This window comes from Aquila chrysaetos, chromosome 4, assembly GCF_900496995.4.
Source record: "Aquila chrysaetos chrysaetos chromosome 4, bAquChr1.4, whole genome shotgun sequence".
Lineage (NCBI taxonomy): Eukaryota > Metazoa > Chordata > Aves > Accipitriformes > Accipitridae > Aquila > Aquila chrysaetos.
Window position 1 is genome coordinate 34,458,966 of NC_044007.1, and position 25,698 is coordinate 34,484,663.

At 39.1% G+C, this 25,698-nt stretch overlaps 1 protein-coding gene across 2 annotated transcripts in view; it reads right to left on the reverse strand.

Moving 5' to 3' along the window:
• HNF4G (hepatocyte nuclear factor 4 gamma) overlaps positions 1-25,149 on the reverse strand; it is a 62,851-nt gene extending 37,702 nt beyond the window's left edge. For both annotated transcript variants that reach the window (XM_030012771.2, XM_041123204.1), the window contains exon 1: positions 25,005-25,149. The gene's annotated coding sequence lies outside the window, so the exon portion shown is untranslated. The remainder of the gene's footprint in view (positions 1-25,004) is intronic.
• Between the last annotated feature and the right edge of the window lie 549 nt (positions 25,150-25,698).

The window sequence follows — 25,698 nt, forward strand, 5'->3', positions numbered from 1 at the left end:
AGTACTTTCTGTCCTCAGAAGTGATACTGCTACACCAGTATACCAGATTGATTCTGGCAATACCAGAAATGAGTGTTTTATTTAATAGTTAAATATATATAAAATTAATTCTTATCTGCATATTTTCATGCATAGACCCTGGATCAGAAACATACCATTTGGCCAATTGTAGAGGAAAAAAGCTCCTTGTAATGACACAGCCTCTCCCACGGGGGTCACTATAAACGCACATAGATATCATCAGGTGTACTAATGTGAGGATGAAGCCTAGAAATGGATTTGTTCTTTAAGACCCTCTGTGCCGCTCTCCCTACCCTCACTTACCTATACAAGGTAAATTAGTCTCTCCATCATCCATGGTGAGGAAAAATTGGAATCTCTATAGGAAGCACACACTTTTTTATATACCTCTTTTAGTTCTACATTTTCAGAACTCCCTTACACACCTAATCCTATAGCCATTAGCAAGGCAATAAAATGACATAAAATGAGCAAAGAGCAATAAAGCAATCATATCCTAGCATGTTTATTTAGCCGTGGTCCTTAATGACGGAGACCTTCGTACCCACTGATACCCAGAGCTGCTACTAATTCTCCTCTGTCTCAAATCCCTGGTTATCATTACTCTCAGACTTAAGCCCAATGTTTTAAAGCCTGCTTCACACAAACCGTGCAAAAAAAAAAACCAAACCCTCACAGAAAGAAAGATTAGTTTTATGGGAAGAAGCAAAAAAAAAAAAAAAAAAAACTTTGCAAATCCAGCCCAAATCCATTTTCTTTTACAGCAATACTGAAACAGTTGAGTGAGGGGAGGCAGAATGGTGGAAGAAGCGGACATCAGGTCTGCCTCACCAGATGGGTACCGGCTGCACTTCTGCTGCCCATAGTCTGACCCAGCTGCATGTGAGTTAGCTGCAATGCAAAATTTGCATAGCTGCACTGAGGTTGTGTTAAAATGTGTTAATGTGTGCCTTAGCCTTTGAGTGTACTGTCCAAATTAGGTACATTAAATGGCTAAAACATCAAACAGAGCTTGGTGGCTGTTGTTACTAGAGTGTAGAAATATCCTTAGTGGTAAGAAACGTATTTAAAATCTAACTATGTACTTGTGAATCTGATGGCAAATCAGACTTTCGTCTCCTCAAAATACTTGACAAGCAGTCAAATTCAAGCTGTACTAACTATAGCATATTGTGATAATTTTTACAATCATTTCTATGTTGATCTAAAATCCATTCCTTTAAAATACCACATCTTTTCAATTTAAAGAGCTATAGTTATCCACTGAGTATTTAAGTAGAGTTTCCTTTGCCTTGACTTCACCATTTATATTATTTTCTAAGAAGCTTTAAGAAACATTAATTGCCATAAGGGGACACTGATAATTTACACTGATGTCTGAATAACACAAAAAAGTGCAATTTGATCCAGTTATTCCTAATGGGGAGCAAGAACATGTGGTTGTCCTTCAGAAGAACCCATTTTGATTTAAAAATGGCCAATAACGATCTACCAAAAAAATCTAGGGACCAATCACAGCCCAGTGATTGGTCACAGTCACAATTACGGTCACAGTCACAATTACAGTCACAGCCAAAATACAGTAACTTACTTCCAGTTTGGATATTTCTAGTTTCACCTTTTGACCATCCCTGGTTCGTTGGTTGTTTTTTTTCTTATTTGTGAAAAATAACCTATTCTATTTTTTTCGGGTTGCCTCTTCATGCCATGTAAAATGTCTCCAGAGTCACTTTACTGTCACCTCACCCATGTGTCATATATGTGCCAATCTTTCCTTCCCAATGTTTTTCTCTCTCTTCTTTCCCTGTCCCACTTGCTCCTTTTCAGTCAATCTCCTCTCTTTGATTTTGTCATTTTGTTTACATATAAAAATCACTTCAAAATAATTTATATATATATATATATACACACACACACAAAATGAAGCCAACATGTCTTCAGACTACTATTGAAATTAGAGAAATTCTTTCATGGGACCATTTTTCAGGATCAAAAATTCATAATATTTCTGAACCTGGAAGAGGCCACTGTTGGATTTCTTATTACATTGTACTAAAATGTCAGCAGATTTTACTTTTTCTTCTTCAAAACCTTCGTAACAGATGTTTATAAAATGCCTGTAAGTGCAGTTATACATTTCCTGTAACAATTTGAACAGGACTGGTCTTTGAATACCTTCCTTTTTAGTCTGAAAAAAAGATCTGGAATTTTATTTTAAATAATTTGGAGGGTTAAAACTGCATTTCCCCTGCCATATGTTACACCTGTTGCATTGCTTGTTCTTCTCTTGCTCTCTCCATCTTCTCTGGACTTTTCCAGAGGTATTCTCTCTTTCAGTTAGCCTTTTGTCAGAGATTACTTTTACTACAAATTTCAGCAGTGGTTTGTTCCTCTACTGTGAGCTCTAGGAACCTGTCCTCTTTCAAACTGGGATGAGCTGCACAAATGGGAAGCCGAGCCATAAACTAGCAACTGCTCAGAACAAATAAATTATGTGACCCTGATAACACATAATATGTTGCATTAATATTGTAAGCAAAACATACAACAGGTTGTGTTTGCACAAGCAAGTGCACGCAATACATAGAAAACACATATAGCTTGGCAAAATTCTTCAAAGAGCATGCTCTAAGTAGAAAAGTTGGTCAAAAACTACTCTGAGGAAAAAAATCCCCTTTCCATATGAATTTTCAAGTGTCCAAACAGTATGCTATTGCGCAAAAAATGGCTTGCTGAAATAAAAAAACAATAAAAAAGAGCTGTGTGTTGAATTATTTCATTGAGCTAGGTTCCAAAGTAAAACACTGTGATAAATCACATCATTTTGCTTAAAAGCAGGGGAGAACAAAACATGAACAGATAGAGTTAAAAAAAGAAGAAGAAAATAATGGGAGAAAACCAAAACAAAACAGTGCCCCTTTCAGGATGACTGAATTTTGTTTAATCCATATTTTACTCTCTGCTACATAATTCTACGCTCTTGACAAAGTGTCAGGCAATTGGAAAAGGGTTGAAAAAACATATGCAGCTTTTTGTCAACTTTATGCCTCCCTAAATTCAGAAGACTTTTCTGAAAAAAGAAACTAAAAATAAATCAGGAAACAGTGTCAATAATGGGGTCTGAATTATCCAGCAATAAAAAAAACTGAAAACATTTTTAATATATTTAAATAAAACTTTCATAACATAAATAGTGGCAACAAGACTTGACTGGCAATGAAAAAAAAAGTGATTTGTAGCTGACTTAAACAGATGACCTTTTAAAAAAAAATTACACTGCCTATATATACTGTGGCTTGTTTACTTACACGTTTAAACTGTTGTAAGAACTTAAGAGTTAAAATGTGGCCAACATGTACTTTACCTAATCTTAATAGCAAAAGCTGGCACAGAAGTCATGGATAAGCAAATATATTCAAATAAATAGTTAGAATTTTAGTTTCCAGAATGAAAATCAATGCCAATTTACCTGGATACTGTAAATAAATTAACAAAATATACAGAAAAATTAATGTCTACAGATTTATACTACAATTTTATTTTCATCACACAATATATAGGGTGCTTTTGTGTATGTAGAGAGATAGAAAGAGAAGGTTATGCAGTTTGACTTAGGGACAATTTTATGATAGAGTCATGTTTAAATGCAATACAATTACCTTTCAGGAAACGTGCTGATAAGTTAAAAAGTTACAAATATCCATTTATATAAATGTAACAGATTTAAGTCTGGATTTTCTAAGAAGAAAACTTCCAGAATTCACCATAGTAATTCTTTGGTCATTAGAGTAACATCATCAGAGAGACGTGACAAGAATGGTAACTACTAGGCTAAGCCAAAATTTTGGTTAATATATACACATTTTCTGAAAAAGCACCCACAAAATAATGGCAGTGAAAAATGAAAAAAAGAGGCAGCAAGGTGGTTCTCGAAATGAAGAAAATGTTAGTTAATCCAAATATGAAAAATTATTAATCAAAGTTAAAAAAAAGTCCTTTAAAACTTTAGCAAATTAAAAATTGTTCTAACTAGCTCTAACCATAGTTAGATGCTACACTGAACCCAGGTTCATATTTACATCCATTTCTGGCAATTCTTTATCTCTTCTCTATGAAATAACATATCAGGTCCAGAGTTGCAGCACAGTGCAGTCCACCTGTGCAGCCAGGCAAGAGGATTAATCTTTTTTTGCTTTGGGAACTTGTGACCAGTGAGAAGCAGAATGATCAACCAGCTTTCTTACAACCTCTGGGTGAGATTAATCATGTCTCACCTTACAAGTCACTCAAGGTCCTGGAATTTTTCATTCTGTTACCCTTTCATGTCAGTCCTCTTGTTCCTTACCCTTTTCTATCTTATTAGGCCTTTATTTTCCTATGTTAATGAACACAGACTTTTACCACTCACTCTGACAAGTTCATCAGTGAAACCATTGCTCATCGCAGTACATGAAAGCAAATGGTATTAATTCTACCAGAAGTGTTAGTAGATTGGTGCTTTATCAAGCCACTGCTCTTGATTTTCCAACATATCTGCATTAAGCTAAACAAATACGATGACACAATAAACTTCCAATATTTAACTGAATGTAGTCATAAAGTATCCCACCCAGTAACCAAATCCACACGCAAAACGTGCAAATTATTACAAAGCAGCACTACATCTGAAACAATAGCAACATGCACTATCTCCTAGACAGTATTAATGGATAAAGGACACAATCCCTTTCAGTCTTAGAAAAAATCCCTTTCAGTCTCAGTGTATCATTCAGGATACTTCCTTCAAACAAGCCTGTGAGGAAAGCTATCTAAAACTCTTAGAAAAAAGTAGAATTAGAAAAGACAAATTTCAGTCTAGAAAGAGAAGTAAATCTAGAAATAGAAGCTCACATGAGTCTGAGGATGATCTTCAGATGATGGCTTGATGGCAAGTCTGATAAAAGATAATCGAATTTTAGTTGGACCAAGAAAAGAAATTTTGCAGTTGTTTTACACCATAAAAGGGAAATTCTGCAATTGTTTTATGCCACAAAAATATGTATTAATGTCTTTATAGGCTGCCATTGATTTTAGTTGAAACAGTTCGTTAACTACTAGAAGACATGGTACAGATAACATTGTGTAAAGCAGTACCTAGTCTCCAAGAAATTAAATAAAATTATGAGATGATGAGATGAGACGAAACAAACAGAAACAAGAAGAAACAGTGAGATATACCAGCCTACCAATGTTCTTTTCATAGTGAGCATTCTGTCCCCACCAGTTCTAAACACTGAAGGTGGTGAGCAAAGAGATCTTAGACCTGCTTACAACTCATCTTCTGAACAAAACATCAGTGGACAAACTGAAATGAGAAGCACACACAAACCACACACCAGCAGAAGATCCAAGTGCTCCCATAAAAAGGAGCTGCAGAGATTTTTCAAAAGTATTCAGGCACCTTAAGATGCAAATATGCACTGTAAGAGAACCCACGGCTCTTGATCATGACCGGCCTCACCCTGTTGGGAACCAGCATGCTGAAAAGCATGATCCTCAGCTGAAAGAGTAAAAGAGGGAAGGACAGGATGGCTGGCATTCAGAAGAGGCTGAATAAGAGCAGGTATCTTGTACAGTGACTTCCCCAAACCGAAGAACACACACACACACACACACACACACACACACACACAGCATTCACTGTACCACCACTGTCCACCACTGTCAACAGGAAAGAGAACCACCCACCACGACTATTTATGATGGCTTTGATCACCCTGTTCTTTTTTGCTGGCAGACAAGATGGTGACTTTGCAGACACTGCATAGGATAGGTAGACTGTATTTCACTAGACGTCTACTTGCATCTTTTGATGCATGAAACCGTTTGAAAATCTGACCCCAACCCTAAATATTCCCTAGAGAAGTGTGATGATAAGAGTTTGTATTTGCTAGACCTTTTTTTTGTCTTGAGTTCATCAGTTGGCAAGTAACTGTAAATTATTAAGGCAATCATGAATGCTAGCAGGCAATTCTTAGAGCTCAGTTCCAGATGAAATGAAACCTGTTTTATGAAACAAAGTCTTGGAAAGTATAAACATCAGCTGAATAACCTGAAAATGCTTTTTCTGTAGTAGACATATCCTGAAAAAACAGCCCAAGTTTGTTTTTCTGTTTTTTTTCTTCTGCATCGATATGAATTTCATGGGCACTGTATGCAGGTAACAAGTCCAAAATAAATACATGATAAATTTTAATTTAAATGTCTCTAAATTAATTGAAATAACTGAAATAATCTTAAATATTTGTAATTATTAACTAAACCCATTTTTCTCCAAAATTGGCTTCCATGTATCTGAACTGCATGTGACTACTATCAGCCAAATTCTGCTGTACTAAGACAACGTAGCCAGTAGCAATTGAGAAAACACATTATATGTAGCACTTAGTTCACCATGAAATTCTAGATGAGTTAATGATAGATAATGGCCTACAATTCATGTGTGACTTATTTTAGCAAATCTCACTGATACAGCAATTCAAGTGCACTGCATCAAGGCTGCACTAAGTATAATCAAATGGACTTGCAGAAAAATCAGCAGAAATTACAAAACACTTAATAGAAAAGAAAGTGACATGCTTAGAAGTCCCATGAACTCAGTGTTATTCGACTGTTTTAACACATCTGTTTGATTAGGATTGCCAGTGCAGAGTTTGCGGAGAAAACTAGTGTCAGTGTTCATTAGTACCCTGCTCCTTATTCAAAGCTATTGAAATAGTTACAAAACCTGTCCAGTATCACTGTGATGGCTGCCATCTTGACTGACACTAAAATGACGTGTAAAGGGTATCTTTGCAAGCTCTCTTTCAACTTTTTAAGTGGGCTACCAGGTCCACATCCAACACCTAAGATGTGGATGCACACTAGATGTGCCTTGTGGCAGTAGGTCTGCAGCAACAATAAACTTTGCAACTTCATGAATCAACCACTTTCAAGAAGCCCTGATGAATATATTGAACAACAGAAGTCCCAGGAATATCTGTTAATCTGGACAAGTCTATGTGTGACTTCGTTAGCAATTTCTTTTCATTATGAAAGCTAACCTTAAACTTAATCCTAGCCCTGCCCTTTGTTTTTCTGTCTATTAAACAATCATTAATCCAGGAAAAATCCTTCAATTCTAACCCATGATAGCTTTGTTTCTTTATGTGCCTTTTTGAGGAAGTTTGCCAAAAGGTTTTTGGAAAATTAACTATACTGTGACGATGTCTAAAATCACAACCAGAAAGCACTTCAAAGCTCCTGAGCCTGAGGTACCCCAGCTTTGCTATTTATTGTATTGGGATGAGGTCTGGAAGGGCACCAGCCCCTTTGCTTCCCTCTCACTAGCCTTGTTGGCAGGAGAGGAGCTAAGGCATTTGCTTGCTCTCTCAAGACAGGACAATCAGAGACCAGGACACAAGGAGTACACAACACCAGGAGGTCCACTGAGGCACACCTATGTCAGTAACATATCCTTTTCCCTATACCTAGCGACTCCTTGAAAGAACTGCAGGCTTATGCAGTGCGCACTCCCACTGCAAAAATTCTTTTTATTAGAGATTTAAACTGTTGGGAGGGGGGGGGGGAGGGGTGTTGTGTTGAGCTCACACTGTACTTCTGCACATTTCATCTGCAGCCCTTTCTGGGAAAAAAAAATATTAAAAAAAATGGGTGGCATTTACCATTTTCCATGACATCCTGGTCCTTTGATACAGGAGTACAGGGTGACATAACAGACACAGACTAGTGAGACAGATTAGTAAATATGAATCGTTCTGTAACAAGATAGTTGAAATAATAATACCTTCAAATACCTTCCTACTTGTGAACAGTGTGAAAGTAATGCCTGTTTTACCAGTACTATGTGCAAAAACCTAATGTAGAAAAGTTGAATAGATGAGACAGAAAACATTTAAGGTAGAGCAAGAAGAATGCTGGTTCCCATTCTCCTGCCACCCTGCAGTTGGCTCCCATACCACCACGGGAAACCACCTCACTGCTGGTCACCCCAAATGCAGCCCAGCCACCTCGGGCTCTAGATGGCAGCTCTCTCTCTCTCTGCAGCCACTGCCAAACAGACCAGTGACAATGGACTCACCTAAAACCAAAAAATCCCCTCTGTGATCAAAAGTTCACAAAGCTGGAGCACAGTCAGTAGAAACGTAGCTAGTCATTAAAAAAATGTCTGCCTTCATTTGTGGTGGAAAGTCCATTTTTTATATGGTGCTTACTATTTGACTTTTGTGGTTTGGGGTGGTTTGGGAAATACTAAAATGAAGTAAAAATACACATGCAAGAGCCCAAACAGACACTAGAGAACTTGAAACATCTTTTGCTATGAAAAATATAAATAAAAATTCAGGAAACACATAATCAGGCAGAAAAGACATTGAAATAAGATTTGTCATAAGAGATCTAGCAAAACTAGCCTATTTCCACAATAAAATATAGCCTGAAGCATAAACTTTACCATTAGTTTTCTCAGCTATCTTTATTCACCTAATAGCAATACAAATCTGTGTAACTGTGTAGATAGAGATCTCTTGTGTAATCATATTGCCTAAGTAATGCTTTAATTAATAAACAGCAGACATAATAATTATGGAAAGCTGAACTACTGATTTTACTTGATATTACCTGTCCATTCTCTTCAACAAAAATAAATAGGAACAAGACAAATGTCTTTGCACCTCTGCTACTGTTTCAGTGGAAATCTAAAGATTCACGGCTTTTTAGAAAGAATTTATAAATTACATGGAGTTTGATATGATGTAGTTAATTCACACATATAAAGATGGGCTCTCTACAGAAATGTCAGCTTTGGTAGCAATGGCCACTTCTCAATAGGAAAAATGTACTTTATCTAGATAAAGAGACTAAATCAGTTCAAACTGCCTTATCAGCAACAGCTGCCCTAAGAAAAGTGTGCATCAAAATCTAACACCAACACACTATTTCTTCCAAGACCAGACGTTATTTTCATCAAAAGAAAATTATCTGTAAGAATATGTGTAACAGTGCCCTCTGGTGAGTATGTGCCCAAGCAATACGCTTTTACTGTAAGGGTAAAGAGAGATTTTTGTGGCAGGGCTGATAAGTAATTTGGACAATTGTGCAAACTGAATTATGGTATCACTTTTGAAAACCAGCAGTGAAGAAGTTTGGTGTTTTGAGATTATAGCTACTTCATGCAATTGGTTTGTGCTAATTTTTTTTAAATGCAAACTTGCATGAAGAAAGAGACAGTAGCCTTGACTAGGTGAAGATTTATGAGTGCTATAGACAACATAGCTACTTTTATGGCTGAGAATGTAATAGATCCTAAGCAAACACTGATAAGTCCTCTATTCTTCTGAGAAGTATCCACCCACCAAGTGTCCTGACATTGGAAAGCCCCACAGTTTTGATAAGAATAAAGACAAGCTAACTGTAGAAAACAACTTCATTTCTTAGGTCAGTTGAAAATATTCATCAAATCTTTTGTGGGCAAGGGCTGCATCTTCCTCCATTATTGGCCAGTGACCACTGCATTTTCAATCTTACTGAAATGTCTAAATCCGACTGAAATATGTAATATATACACCCCCCCCATAAAATACATGTCTAGATACACGTGTACACCTATGTGTATATATATACACACACACATATAAAATTAAGTTAAAATATTGGAGAGACTTGTTATTGAACCAAGGAGTAAAATGCTACTTTCAAAAGGTCTCATTGTCAAACACAACAGAAGGTACTTCATAAAAAAAAAGTTGATATGAAGTTGTGGTGGTGGTTGAGGCCTGAAAATACCATTCTGCTCTAGTTTATTACCTGCTCTCTGGGGTGAAACCAAGAGTAGCTTTACCAGGAATGTCATGCTCCTTCATCAGTACCTCCCAGTGATCACATCTGCTCTGTCTCTGAAAGTACCATGGCAGTTACTTCTAGCCTCTGCAGTGCAACATGAACTGCAGCAGTGCTCTCCTAAGGGCAGGAAGACTTAGGGAAGTTTGTATCTATGATGTTTGTACTGCATAAGAATGAGAAAGTGAACTTAATGAAAATACTACCCTAGTCAACTTCTCTCTCATGACAATCATTCTTCTCACTCATATTAAATATACCTCATCACCCTCTTGCTCTAACTGTGGTGACTAATTAACTTCACAGTTTTTAAAGAAGGAACTTGGCAGTCCCACTCAGTTGTTTAACAAATAACCAGCTGTCCCCAGAGGACTCAAAGAAGTTACTTCCAGCTAAGTTCCTTTGGGCCAGGTATAAACATCAAAAAAAAACCACCTCAGCAGGTGGCAGCAAGAAGTGTGGGGGGACAGGATTGGTAAAATGTAATCAGCAAATAAATAATCTGACTTTTCCGCAAACAAGTGGATCGAGTAAACTCTGTTTTTCAAAATCTAACCCAGATTTGCCAGAAAACTCCATATGTGGAAAATGAAGTCGATTTGATTTATTTTGGCAGATAAAGAAGGGAAGGGACTGTGAAAGTCAGGTCTGCAGTAGAAAGATTAACTTTCCTTATAATACTTTAGCAAGCACTAAAGATCCTAGAGCAAAGGCTACCTTTTCATTATGGCAGCACACAGCATTCAGCCTCGTGAGGCCAACAATCATCACCGTAATATATGAAAAATATAGTAATGGTTCGGATCAGTTTGGGGTGTGCTCTGAACCTCAGATGTAGGGTAAATTAGAAGTCAGCAAATTAAATTACTGGCTTTTAAACATTCCCATCACATACTTTTGTATAGCTCCATAGATACTTCTAAACTAGGGCAGCTGTCAACATAAGACTTTATCAAGCAGCAAAATGAAAGAATGAAACTATAGTGTAAGATGTCACCGTTTGCTTACGCAAGAGAAGTAAGAGCTCGGTACAGTCACATTATGTCAAGCACTTTTCACTGGTGAAGCAACTGGTAGCTGAGAGTGCTAGAATGAGAACGTGGTTATTTTGTGCCAGATATTGCTAATTTTGGTAGAGTGAAAAAAAATTATCCAGGGTAATTGGAAACAGTACTGCATGGGAATCTAGTGAAAGTAACACAGAAATTGAAAAGCAAACAAATAAATATGAAGAAGAACATTTCTGCAGAAAACCTTAGCAAACTGACAAAACCTGACAAATTTGTTACAGTTGCCGTAAGTTCAAAGTCAATGAGATTTGACTGTAATGGACATTTTTTTCAGGTACTAAAAGCAAGAACATAAAAATGTCAGAAACACCGTCCTGCTTGGGGATTCAGCCCAGGCTTGTTCCGCTTGCTACAGAGCTCCACATTCCCTAGGGCGCAGCGCACTCCCTTGTGTGCCACCAAGGCTACTGCCTGCCGCTTCTCCCCCAGCCTTTGTAGAAGAGTTAAAGGAAGCTTTACTGAAATTAACTCCTTATTAATCAAAGGCAAAATAACTCCCTCTTTTCCAGCCACATGAGAGACGAGGGGACAGTTACTTGGAAATTGGAGAGCCCTGGAAGCATTCCTGGCTTTTTTAGCTCAAAGCAGGGCATCTCTGTCAGTGCTGAGGCATAATTGCATCAAGCCGACTTTATTCTTCTGTTCACAAAGGGGTACTTCACATGTCTTAGATCAGTCACAACTTGCCCCAGTGATTCTAAAGGAAAAAGGAAGAAAAATAAATATACTATTATTCTAGATTAAAAAAAAAAACAAAAAAAACTGGCAGAACACAGATTTCTTTGAGTACTGCCGATTTTCCTGTGCATTCCAATATCTCAAGGTGCCCTGAGAGCAATGTTGCATAGTAAATAAAGGAAAAAGAAATCCAGTCTAATCAAATCTATTTATTATTCCTTTAGCTGTGTTACATTGACAAAAAATGGACTCTGGTTTGCTTTCTTTGGGCTGTGGGATCACACCATTACAGATCCTTCGACACAAAGTTAGAAGAAAAAGCGGGACGATTTTTTTTTTTTTTTTTAATCAACTTTTTATAGTGTCTAAGTTTTCCATCTCAACTGTTCTTGTTCAAACTAAATCTAGTTCAGGAAAAAAATCCCCACCTCATTTCCCTGAGAACCTAGTTATTTTATCTACCTCAACAACCAAGCTACTCTACCTTGTCATTTCAATTTTCACATATTTTCTCTTTGTGTATTAGTTCTATGATTCAATGAAATCTCATCTCTTCAGCCCACTGCCATAAACTACTGTCCGGAACAAAGCTCTCTCTCAAATTCAATCTCAAACAAAATGAAAAAGAGGAAATCACAAATGAGAAAGTGGACCACAACCAATCCTATGGGTCCCATTCTCACAAGGTCTGCAAGTTATTTTGCTTCACCAAGTAAACCTGAACTACGGGAAGGTGCTATCACCTCTCTCGTTGCTGAATGAGAAAGTGTTAATAAAAACAAGACCTCCTTCCAGGGACATTGGAGTGTCAATGTTAATCACTGATTTGGCTGAAATATACTTCTTGAGCTTAAAAGTGATTTCCAGATGAAATACAAACAGCTGAAATTTTATTGTTTAAATAAATGGGGACACAGACTGTCACACATCTGGTGGAATTACTGTTGCTAAACTATGATTACTATAAATAGTAATTACTTACTGTAATGGTAACACCTAGAAATCCTTTGTGCTCATCTGAGTTTTCTCTCAGATATTTAACAGCCCTAGAAACCAGGAAGGCAAGAAAAACCTTTACGTTTATGTCTTCTATACCTCTGCACAAAGCACTGAGCTGCAGAAGATCTCGCAGTTGAAAGAACTTTTAGATAGGGATGACTTTATTTTTGTTTCAAGATTTAGGACATTTATTACACTTCCTCATACTGCTTGTTAAAAGCTTTGTAATTTCTGTCTTCAACTCTCTGCATGTGTTTTTTTTTTCTCCTGTTTGTACGCCTTTAATACCTTTGTATAGAGCCCCACCTGCTAAAGCCTCCCCAAGAAAGCTGTAATAGCTGCAACTCATAGGACTGGATTATGAAGCTTTTCCTTCAAACAAACAAAAATCTGGAAACACCAAAAATAAAGCACTTATGTAGCAAACATTTATAAATGCTGGAATTGAGCCACCATATGTGAACCTGCAAGTTAAAAGGACTGAGCAAAGAATCAATTAAGGTTCTCTACAGTTAGAAAATACATTGTCATATAACAGTGGCTGTAAGTAATTTTTGCAATCAAGAACAAGCAATTGTCTGTATCCATACTGTGCCATTGTTGAGGTAAAAGCTAGGCAAGCCCACACAATTGCTTCAATGGAACTGCATGCAAAGGGAGTTAGCACTGAATTAAAAAATTAGTTTCACACAATGAAAGTGTGTTTCAATGAAAATGATGGAATTCATTATTCCTTCTATCACAGTGATTTTTAAATTGGTGCAACTCAATTAATTGACATTTGGTCAGCAGAGAAATTGGCAACAGAGTGTACAGAATTGGTGCGAATATTACCACAGGCCACATGACAGCAGTGATGGACTAATAATAGCATATTGATGCTGATGTTCCTAGAGTCTCCATGACTATTAAAACAGTTTTGTTTTGTTGAAAAGCTGTACTTAGAATTCTTTGTTCAGCTGCAAATAGGAAATGTTATTAATAAAGCTATTTTTTACTTCTTCAGCTGAGCTTTCAAAAAGTCAGGTTGCAGTGAAAAATTGCTACCATTTCTCCATGACTTTTCAGGGTAGTACCTCTTTCTTATCAGGTTTACCCTGATGTGATTCCGTAAGTGTGCATATGGTATAGAATGAGACATTAATGAACTTGACAAGCTGCAATATATTAAAAGTAAGCCTCTAATGTGCATATGTATACACATCTTGTAATACATACACATTTCTCGAATTCCTTCAACTTTCCCATTGCCATATTATAACATAAATCTCTTGCTACTACTTTATCTGGAAAACATTCATTTTTCACATCTCAACATTTATTTTCTTCTAAGCAAAGAATCCTTCCTTTGTGGACTCCTGCAAGGCTCAGCTCTGAGCCCTCTGTTCTGTTCTCTCCCAGGTCATCACCTTACTACTTCCTAAGCATTCAACATGAGGTCATCAGTCACCTATAATCTTAACCACCACTCCAGCTTCAGTGATGCTTATTTGTAGACACTTTAACAGCTGTTTAAAATACCTCCTTCTCCTTAGTCCCTGCTGTTCAAGTAAGTTCTAGGCTTCCTCTTGGCTTACGACACCAAAGCCCGAGATGTGCCCAAACAAAGCATCTCTTTCATTATTTACCCCTTCTCTCTGCTCGTTCTCAACCGCTTCCATATTTCATAATTTCAGCATCAATCTGATTCTTCTCCTCCTGCATCTCATCTGCTTGCAAACTGCCTGCTGATTCCTGAAACGTTCTCTGTATATAAAAATTTCCTTGGCACACAGCCGGAGTGTGCTTTTTTCCTCCAAAAACAGCTTACTCAGAATCCCAGACCTAGCAAGGGAAAGTTTTGCAGACTTTGTCCCTTTTCAAAGATACCTCCACCTAGAAGTCCAACCCTGTTCAGTAGTTGCTATGACTGATGTCTGAACTGTGATCTTCCTGGCCATAGTGACTCCAGGTGCTGGAGGTCAGTCACTTCATTTCATCCCTTCCAAACATGAGGTGGGAGAGCAGAGCCTTTGGAAATACGCCCTACACACATCTTCACCAGACTCCTCATCTTGACCTTCATCTGTTTTCAATTCAGCTACATCTCTTTCTGCCCTAAAGCCAAGCTCTCCAGTCCTACTGATGTACAGACTGTAATCCATTCTCTAACACACAGAAAGATGCTCCTACTCCTCGCCCAAGAGTAAGTTACAAAAAAAGAAAAAATTTCCTCCAACATTAATCTGCCACATTTTTTCATGCTACAACTGCCCACCAACCAGCTACATATAATACACAGCCAGCTGTTCTCCTTGTGTCTTTAGCAAAAGCTGGTGGGCTACTTGAAAGACAAACAAAACAAAAGAAGAAAAAAAAGCCAAACAAACTCCCAAACACACACACAAAAGCTCCAGGCATATATGATCAGCTTTTGTATGGAAAAAATTTATTAATACTAATTTCTATAGATAACTTGCACACGCTTATCTTGATTCAGCTAGGGCAAGGCAATTCTGATGGAACTGGATAGCTATACTAGAAATGGGAGAAAATATATGTAACGGGAAAAGTCAAGTTTTACCTTCATATAGGTTAAACAATTTACAATTTTGCTTAAATAAAAATGTGCATAGTTGTTCTTCTTTAAAGACACACATGAAAAGTTTGAAATGAGCTGTTTGGATATAGGTATCAACACAGGCAGAACAGGCATCAAGGCTCAATCAATAGGCATCAATAGGCATCAAGAAGTTGCTCAGGGAATTAAAAATGTGTGGGATTCTTTTCTTTATTACAACCAACTCCCTTTCTTAACATAGCTTACTAAACGGTCATTTTTTATTTAAGTTACAGTCTACAGTAAGGCTCTTACATGTGGGATGTCATTCCAAGGTGTTCTAAGTGAAGTTCCTAGAAACTGAAAAAATGTGTTGGTCAAGACCCAGCCTAGTCAATCATTTATTCTAATTTTATTTTAAATTTTATGTTTTCATTTTAAATATTATTGTAATGATCTATTTCAAAAAACAAACCATTGAAATATTTAATGCTTTTGGCTTTATTTTGGTGGAGATTATTCTTAAAAAATAAATTTAAATAGGCAAAGAGTTTGCTTAATTTAAAATTCCTAAACACTGACTGCATTTTGGAAATAAATATAAATATATATAAAAATATATAGAAATATAATTATATAGAAAGTCTATATACTGTATGTAAGAATTGTTTAATAAAGCAGCTGTTAAAGGCTTTGTTTTTTCATACAATTATTTCTAGTATAGCTGCATCTGCTTTGGTATTGCTGCATATTTACTACACGAAAAAACAGGTGTCACTGTACTTATAAGCATAGCAAGTCTCATTTCTTCACACATTCATTACATATGACATTCCATATTTTTCTAACTCAAATAATGCCTATCTTCAGTTTTTTTTCTGTAGGTCATCATCAACACCATCCCGTTTATTTCATTTGGTGTAATTCCCACAGGGTTACTGCGAGGAATGTCAAAGATTCAGTATTATTAAAGGTTGCCAACTATGCATAAAAGTAAGCAAGTGACCCTTTTTCGCACTATAATCTGCTCGAAGAACTTCCAGAACACTCACTGAAAGTTTTTTATAAAAGTCAACAATATTCTTCTATGTTGTATGGTGTCTTCCCTTTCAGGAACTTAATACCTTTTGCTTTAAATGTCGACTGTGCTTAGGTATAGGGCCTGTCTTTAAAACAATTTCTATATTTATTCACATTGACCATCTACTTTCTAATGGGAGATTGCACAGAATCTTTAGGCATGCATTTAATCTGGTACATTTAGTTTCCATGAAAGCAATATAGCAGATGAAAGAAAGAAGAAAGGTAGCAGTGGCATCATACTACCTACAGCACACTGTGTATCATCACTAAGTGTCTGATGGACTGCAGTTTGAGACTCACTGCTCTGTTCAACTATAAACACAGGTATTTATAGACTAGCAGATATATTTAGTGTCATAAACATCCCCTTTGGTTGGAAAAATTAAATTACATACATTGTTTAATATTAGGTGGCTGGTTTGTTTTCTTTTTCTTTTATTCTTTCTTAAATTACAAGGCTAATGAGGCATACAAAATGATTCTAAATGAATTTAGGGAAAGGATGTAAGGCTTGCTTTATGGGAAGGTTATTGATTTTCAACAGGAATCTAACTATGTCACATACTAATAACAGCATTAAACGTTTTGTATCAGGGCAAGAAGGCAAGCAACTTGCAGACTTGTATGATTTGCAGATATAGAAAATATATATGCATCCAAATGCTGTATGTAAAGCTTGAGATACACTATAAGTAGCTCCCAGTGTTCCCAGCAAGAAGATACCCTGGTACGTACACAAGCTCCTCTTACACTTTTGTAAGAACTCCACAGACTCTACGCCCAGGGTCATCTCAAGTAGCCAACATTGGGTCTGACCCAAAATGGGTTTGAATTTTGAATTCAATGGTATTCGGATCAGGACACAGAGAAAGAGGCAAAGATGAGGATGTTCGTGTTCTTTGGCACACCAAATCCAAACTGTACATGGAAAGCATCTCAGCTGAAAGGGGTTCCTGCAAACAGCAGCCACCAGCAAGCTACAGATTTTTCTTGATATCTGAAAAAATGTATCTTGACTTATCAAGGATTACAGGACATATTGAATTCTTTTCCTAGCTAAGAGCAACGGAGCATCTTTAATTTTCCAGGATCACAAGCTGCACTTGTGGTGGGCAGATGTATCCTTTGCGGAAAAGTGCACCACACAATCCGTTTTCAAGATTTCTAAACAATTAGTGGGTTGATGTCAGAGCTCCCCAAAGTTCCTGCTTCCAGTTGTACTGGTTTGAGGTAGAACAGAGCTCTTAAACTGAAAAATAGAAATCTATTACTTTGACCACCTAAAATTACCAGACAAGGCAGACAAAGAAGCTGTTTTCATAGTGACTTCCTAGAGCACACTGTCTTTCTGCATTTGATAACGTGTTTTGTTCTTAACAGCAGCTTCCCTGAAACTATTTAACTACGTTACTTTGCCAAACTAATGAAATACTTCTGTACCAGGAAAGTTTTTCCTTCATGACCTTCCATATACAGCTGAGGTTTAACAAGCACTTTGTTGGCTTGAACTGCTCTACAATGCTGCTTTTCGTCCTCTTACACAAAGCAAGAGCTCTGCCTTACAAATTCAGGGCCACTAGATGCAGAAGGAGACCATAAAGGGTTAAAAAGTTTGCTGCAATCTCATAGATACATTCTTCAGGCCATTCGAAGCTGTGCTCATTTTCTACCTGCCAAGGTTTTTGCAATTCATACATGTATCTTAATTTCAGAATGCTCATTTACGCTCCCTGGTACCATAGAAACTTGGGAATGATCTTTGGGAGTGTTTTTCATTTTCTACCCTCTTTCAGCTTCAAATACATCTTGGGAAATAAATTACTTGACCTACTGGATTAAAATAAGATAAAAACTCCACTATTAAGTCCTGTACTATCAAAATTCATGGTAAAATTTCTGTTAAAATTTGAATCTCTTTCTCAGCCAGAGCCCGCCAAACTGCTTAACATTTCCTTGCCCTTGAAACGTAAGCCTGTTAATTGAAAGTTTCCCAGTTTTGCTGCATTATTAAAAAGGTCTTTATAGACTTGCTATTGGAAAGATTACTCTAGTGGAGTTGCTTGTTCTCCTATTTACCACTAATCAACGTGATGTTAAAAATGAGAAATGAGTTGCCCTCAGTCAATTTTCGAGCAGGCAAATACCCCTACCATTATATATCCACCAGTCAGCTGACTCTTTCTGGCAAGAAAAGAAATGACTGATTTTGTTGACAGAACAATTTGTTGAGGTCTGTCTGCAATACCCTAAAACTTCAGCTTCGGCTCTCCTCAGAACTGACCATTTCTTTCAACGGGGACAGCTGAGGCGGGCACACACCCGGACCTCAGCCATGGAAGTTCAACATCCACTAGATCAATGCAAGCGTCCCTGTATTCAGCAATTTAAGCAACTATCTTAACTGCAGAAAAGGATATCTATTAATCCTGGCACCTTTGTTATGGAGACAATGACCTTCAGGAGAGGTGGGAGATTAAGTGGACAACCAAGTGGTGCTAATGCCTTAAGCTGCCTCGGTTGTTTCGGCTGAGCCTGAAAATGGGAGTGAAAACCATCAGCCTGCGCCAGGGAACTTGTACTGTTTCTTCTCCGCTCTTAGCTGCAAGCGAGAGCATCTGAATGAAGCCTGAAAAATTTCACTGAGGAGATGGACCCCAGATTAACCCAAAAGCTCAAACCAGACATGTGTTCTGTGAAGTACAGAATGCATCTACATTTTCAAATGTAGTGTGGACTGTAAATTCCTGGGAGCTGGGGCTCTGGTTCATCCCACTTGTGTTTTACTCTCAATGTTAAATAACAGTAGTTAAGGAGACACAGACCCAGTAAAGTACTTTTTATTTGAGATAAGTTCTTTTCCTCTTGACTCACTTTAAACCAAAAAGAGCCATAACCAACAAACAAACAAAAACCACTCACAAAGTTAGCCTAATACACCTGCAATTAGCTTAATGCATTTTACATTTTTACAACTAAAACTTCTTCCCTGTAATCCTGAGGCTACTTTTTTGCTCTTTGGGGACACTCCAGTGGAGGCTTCCTTTTATTATTTTTTTAATCTTTGCAGATAGTGTTTTGTCTTTGATATAATGATCTGGTTTTCCATGCAAGCTTGGGTGTCAACTCTAAACTCTTAAAGGGACTAGTTTGTATCCCTGCAATTTATCTAGAAGATTCTGAAATGAAACATAGCAAGACAAATCTCATATTAAAACTGATTGCCTTCCTTTGCCTTTTTTTCCCCCTCCTACTATCATGGCCAAAATTGTTCTTATTACTATGACCAAATCTAAAGTTCTGCCTTAAACTTATGTCAGACCAAGTTCTGGTACTTCAAAACTGAAGTAAATTAAAAAACATTGTCTCTAAGTGTCCCTAAATAACTCGTTAAAATTGCATGTTTAATATTAATATAAAAAGTCAATGAAGCTCAGTGAGTCAGATAAAAACAAAAAAAAAGAAAGTTAAAAGCAGTAATACAGGGTAAGACACTGTAAAACATGAACAGAGACCAGAGACTCGGAAGACATTAAAGCCTCTTTTAAAACGCAAATCTTTTTGAAAGGTTTTGGATTTGGACATTAAAGACAAGAATATCACTGTTCTCCCAAAAGGCACGAAAGATATTAAATAAGGATTATACATACCTACTATGTAGATAGCGTCTACCACCTAAATCAGAACTAGCAGTAAAAGCTATGCATTGTTTTCACCGTTCAGAAGTAAAAAGCCTACTTCCATTTTTGTCGGGACAGAAGAAGAAGCAGGGATTGAAGGGTAACTGCCCAGAAACCATACGAAACTACACACGCAGCCAACAACGTACCGGATCTCTATCGCGCCTAACAGGGTCACTGCGTGGCTACCAAATGGTCCAGCAGAAAAGACTGTTTTCAACTTGTTTAGCAGTTGGGAGCAGGGGAGTAATAAACAGGTGAAGTATTTAGCAATTTGGTGAACAAAATCCTATCCATTTCCAAAATCATAATTTTACCCTTGGAACTACAACAGCAGGTACAAGCCAACACCTGACTACACCTATCAGGTGCAGAGAGATGACAGTGAGTGTGTATTAATGTGCGATCGCAGCATGGTCACCATCTCACTTAGCTCTGAGTAGTGTCTAGACCTTTACTGAGGGAATTTCGTCTGCTAATGTAATGTCAGTCTGACATTTCCTTGCAAAAGGAATAAGTATTATTATCCTGAAGGGCATAGCAAAAGACACTGTCTGCAAGACACTTTGGCATGTGATTTTGAAACAGGTGGTATCAATAAGAATCATCTTTCTCATCACAGTCATCAATTAAAAAAAAAAAAAAAGAAACTGTGTAGCTGCAGGAGGCACAAAAAGTGCCTGAGATACATGAACCACCATGGTCATTGAGGTAAGCCATCTTCAAGCATCTGGACCAGCTCTGAGAGTACAAACTGGTCCCACTCAGTGCCCAGTGTTGATACTTTACATGTCAGCAGTTAATGAAAAAATGTCTTATTTAACAAAGAAAAAGGGAAATTCAATCCGCATAACTTTCTACCAGTGAGGCCTATTTCAGTTAGTAAGTAGCTGGTTATTGATGGACTTTGCTGCTGTCTCAGACAAGTACAAACCAGGCTGGTGTAGCCTAGCAACCCCATACAAAAATGATTCTCAAAAAGGGGATTCTCATTGCAACATTGCCATAGATGCACTATCAGTTGCAAGCTGAGTCGTATTTGTCATTTCACGGCAGCTCGATCCCCCTCTCCCACATGAGTCGAATCCCTGTGTTTGGGCAGGTACTCTCACATATACACATCAAGAAATCCTCTTCCATCAGAGAACTAAATGCAAATAAAAAAACAGAAGTCTAGGGGCAAACTTTACCATAGGAATAGCTAGTGGAAACAGCCCTATTTGTATAGGTCTATTGCAGTTGGATTCCCAGATGAACAGGAGGCAAAGAAAATTCACACAGCACCTTGCATACTGCTGACTGTAATGTATGTCCTTGTTGCCTGGATACCTCTAGTGAATTACCAAGCAAGGGTGCGAGTCTTTTTTCCTAGTCAGTATTAAACAAAAAAATCCCAAGCTCCTACACCGTAAGAGGCAGAAGACGCACATGGAGGCTTCCTGCGCCCGTGCCAGCTGAATGCCAGAAAGAGACAGATCGAGCCTTGAGAATTTTAAATCTTGTGGGTTGCCGTGCCACGTTATGAACTAGATCTCATGCAATTCATCACGCAAGTTGCAGAAAAATAGTTCCAAGAACTCAAAATAATGAATTCTGTCATTTCCAATAGAAGTGTGAAGGGAGAATTATGAATGAACCTTTTAAAAACACCTATGTGGAGGGAGATTGCCCTTCTACAAAATGAAAGCAGCAGGCTTCTATTTAAATGGCCCAATCCTGAAAGCGAGACCTTTCATTTTCAATTAACTTAAATTGACAATTGAGAAAGGTTTGAAAATGTTGTTGGAGCCTTTCAGTTTGATAGATCTCAGCTCTGACATTACACATAGCATTCTGACCTGATTTTTAGGGTGTGCTGGTTTAAAATTGAAAATTTGAAATGAAGAATATTTGATTCAATCAAAGCTGTTGCAAGACATTCAAACATCTTAATCTGTTAGAAATGCATTTTCCGTATTTTCTCACCATGACATGTTATATAATGCATCATTCATTAAGATACATTAAAACCTAAGAGCCATGCCTTCCCGCAACCTTTTGTTATTTTATGTTGCAGCAATACTGTCATTGAGAAATTAAATTCTATCACAGAACATATTACCATATACAACAGGTAACTATTTACCACAGAAATAAAACCTTTCTTTGTATTCTAAAGCAGTCTACATTACCAGAGTAATGCAATTATCTAATATTACATACCTCATATCAACATGACACAACATAGGCAAATCAAACTAATTTTCAGGCTTAATATTCGTTTTTAAACAAAGAAATGGAAGACTTCCGAGCAGCTGAGCCACCTCATTAAATAAAAATTGAAAATAAATAGATCAGAGAATATTTCAAAGCTCACAAGCAAGAGACAGAACTTTGAAATCATTGAGAAGCGAGGCAGAGAGATCCCTGCATTGAAAGAGTTCGTTTATCAATAACTAAATGGAGTACATTGCCCCTGCTACTTGACAGATGTAAAAGCACAATCTGCTCAGCTCAGAACCCCGTTATACTAATGATGCAGTCTTAAATCAGTTGTGAATTATTATGGTTTTGTTATACTCAATTCCCAAATAAGCAAAAACAAACAAAACAAAGAGTTGACGGTTTTTTCCATCAAGTGGGTTACCACACTACTAGTTTTGAATTTCAATTCTCTTTCAATTAATGACCTGCTAAGAAGAATTAATATTGTTCAAAGTAATGTTTTGTTTCTTGTACCCGGTGGAAATTGATGTACGTGATGCAGATTTGCAGGTAACACTGATGACATGCTGGACCCCATTTTTCCAGCCCAGTCACAAAGAGCTTGAACAGACAACACGGACCAACCTCTTGTAATATTGAGTCCACATGCACATGATATAAATTCTGCCGCAAAGTTTGAAACAGGAGCCATGTCAAGCACAAGGACTGAGTTCTGTTCTTGCACTACTGTAGTTTTTTGGTAAACTCAGCGGGATCAAATAGGATTTGATTCAGAGATTCAAATTTGGCCAAGCAATACTAGGCCATATCTTGAGGAATGGGAGTAGCAAAGATGTGTTTATACTAGAATGCTTTTGTTAGGGAGTTGGCCTGGAGATGATTTAATGATATGCGCAAATTAGCATTAAAGATCACTTGGCCATCCAAGGAACAGGCTATTATAGCCAGGCCACAGGAATCCCATTTTCCTAGTTGTACCTCCTGTGTTCTTCCCTGGCAGGAGGTAGGATAGAGGGCAGTGGTAGCTCAGTGCCACTTGAAGCTTTCCCAATACACTGCCTTTATAATAGCCTTCTATGGCAATGCAAACTGGACCTCTGCATTGCTCTAGTTTTACACTACTGCTACCAAGTACAAAATTTTGGAATAGAGATATTCCTCTAGTTACATAAGATAAGCTGCAGTGAAAGTTATGCTTTGTGTTACGAAAACACAAAGTTTGTGTTCTGGGAAATGAGCCCAAATGCATGAGCTGCTAAAATCAAAAGTAACACCATGAACAAGGTAACAGCATCCTGATCTTGTCCTACACTTTTTTTTTTTTAATATATGTATGAACTGAGCCTTAGGCAGCCTGGTACACTTCAGTAAGAGAGAGAGGGACAGGGAGCTGAGTATTGGGCAATGGAAATAGCACTTTTAAAATTCTTTTTTCCTCTCAAGACTTCAGAGACTGAAGGATAATGAGAAGTGTGAACTGAGTTACCACTGAGCATTTTGTCCCTTTTTCCCTTATCATATGGCTATAAAGGGAAAGAGGAAAAGAATAAAATGACCAGAACAGTGTTGATAATATTTGCAAATCACCTGCATGTATATAAATGTTTCATATGACTCCTATATAAGTTGTAAGAACTTCTGTTCTTAAGGAATATGGGGGATTACGTAGCACTGTAGTTTTCTTCAGCACACAGGAGACTCTGGGACTTTGAAAGCTGTGTGGCATAGTAAGTCTTATTCGCTAACTCAGTTTTAACGAACTCTGCATGTTACTTTAAACTACTCTACTGTCTTTGTAATACGGATGAGGAATCACAGTAAATCGAAGTATGTGCAGCACTGTACAAGAAAAGGCCTACACAAAGGAAGGGCCAATTTAACACAGCCATAATTTACTACGGAATAGTATTCACTGTTGCAAATGTGAAAAGTCGCTTTAAAATACCATAATCATTGCAACCTACTGTCTACTTCACAAAATGCTTGACTGTATCTCCCATTTCAGTGTACAGGAACAGACATCTGACTCACAGGTGTGAGATCTGAAAGTTGGCTTTCATCAAAGGTACCCTGTAAACAGTACACCTGCAACACTGTAAAAGCACTGGAAACACTGCTGGATCCACCTGCAAAACTCATCCTTGGCTTGCTTTGCCCGTTTCATGTTTGGGTTCTTCTCTTTTATAATTATTTTTCCCCTAAGGTAAGTATTTCGGGATTGCCTACCAAGGCTTCCAGCACTGGCCAAGCGCTATTACTAGGAGCAGCCCCACAATAACAACTCCATCTGCCGCGCAGGTGATCATGAGGGCGGGGGCGGAGAAATAAATAAGGGAGGCAAAACCAAAAAGCCTTTAGAAACTCTTCCAAAACCCGGTGCAAAGCCGTGACTTCGACCGCCTAAGGACTCACAAACGCCAGCACAGCCCCAGGCAGTGGCAGCAGCGCGACCGGCCGCCGGGGCAGAGGCAGCTCGCGGGAGCGCAGCAGCGCGCAGCGGGGCTGGCCTGGGCTGCGCCGGGCGCCCGCGGCCTCGGCCCGCCGCCGGGACGCGCCGGGATGCGCGGACACAGGCAGACACACAGACACCCCCCCCCCCCCCCCCCGCCCCGGGGGCCCGAGGCTGCGCCCAGCGCAGCGCGTTTCTCCGGAGCGCCGCGGGCGCCGACAACGGGGACACGTGACCAGGCGTATTTAAAAAAAAAAAAAAGAAAAAATTGTCTAAAATGAAGTACCGCCGCCTCGCCCCAAACCGGCTGCTGCCCGTTTAGCCACGCACGAGCCGGGGCAACTTCTCCTACCTCGCACGTTTGCCGGGCTGTGCCACTCGGCGGCCGCCAGCCCCCGGGAACTTACCGGCGGGGCCGCCCCGTCCCTCGGCCTCCGGCGGCGCGGTCGCAGCTCAGGGCGGCGGCATCCCCCGGGCCTCCTGCCTCCCCCGAACCCTCCCGGCTCCCCGCAGGCGTCCCGGTGCGGGGCTGCGTGACCTGTTTGGTGTGGCTGGCACCGTCTTTACCATATGCTGTAGCGGGAAGGAGGAGGAGGAGGAGAGAGCGTGTGTATGGGGGGGGGGGGGGGAATTAACTTTGCTCAACGGCGACAGGGCAGCAGCCTCAGCCCAAGCATCAGATCGATTTACTAAACAAACTGAAGCGTGGGTGGGGACGTTAAACAGTAACCAGCAGCCTCAATGAAAACCGAAAGCTATTGCCGACAGCGACTGGCCCTGCGCGCAGCCCGCGCCCCGCCGGCGGGCGGGCCAGCAGCTCTCGGCTCGGCCCGACCCCGCTGGGCTGCGGCCGGCGAGGGCCGCGGTGCTGCGACGGGGCTTTGCCCCCGCAGCCCCGGTGCCCCCCGCCTGGCTCCGCGGCAGCGCCCCCCGGCCGCCGGGCCAGGGAGCGACCGGTCCCTCGCTCCCTCTCTCCCCCCCTCCGTCCGCCCCACTCCTTTCGACCCCCTTCTTCCTTTCCTACGTCTTTACCCCTTCCCTTCCCCCCCCCCCCCCTCCCCCTTCCCTCCCTTCTCCTTCCCCCCGGTTTTCTCTCCCCGT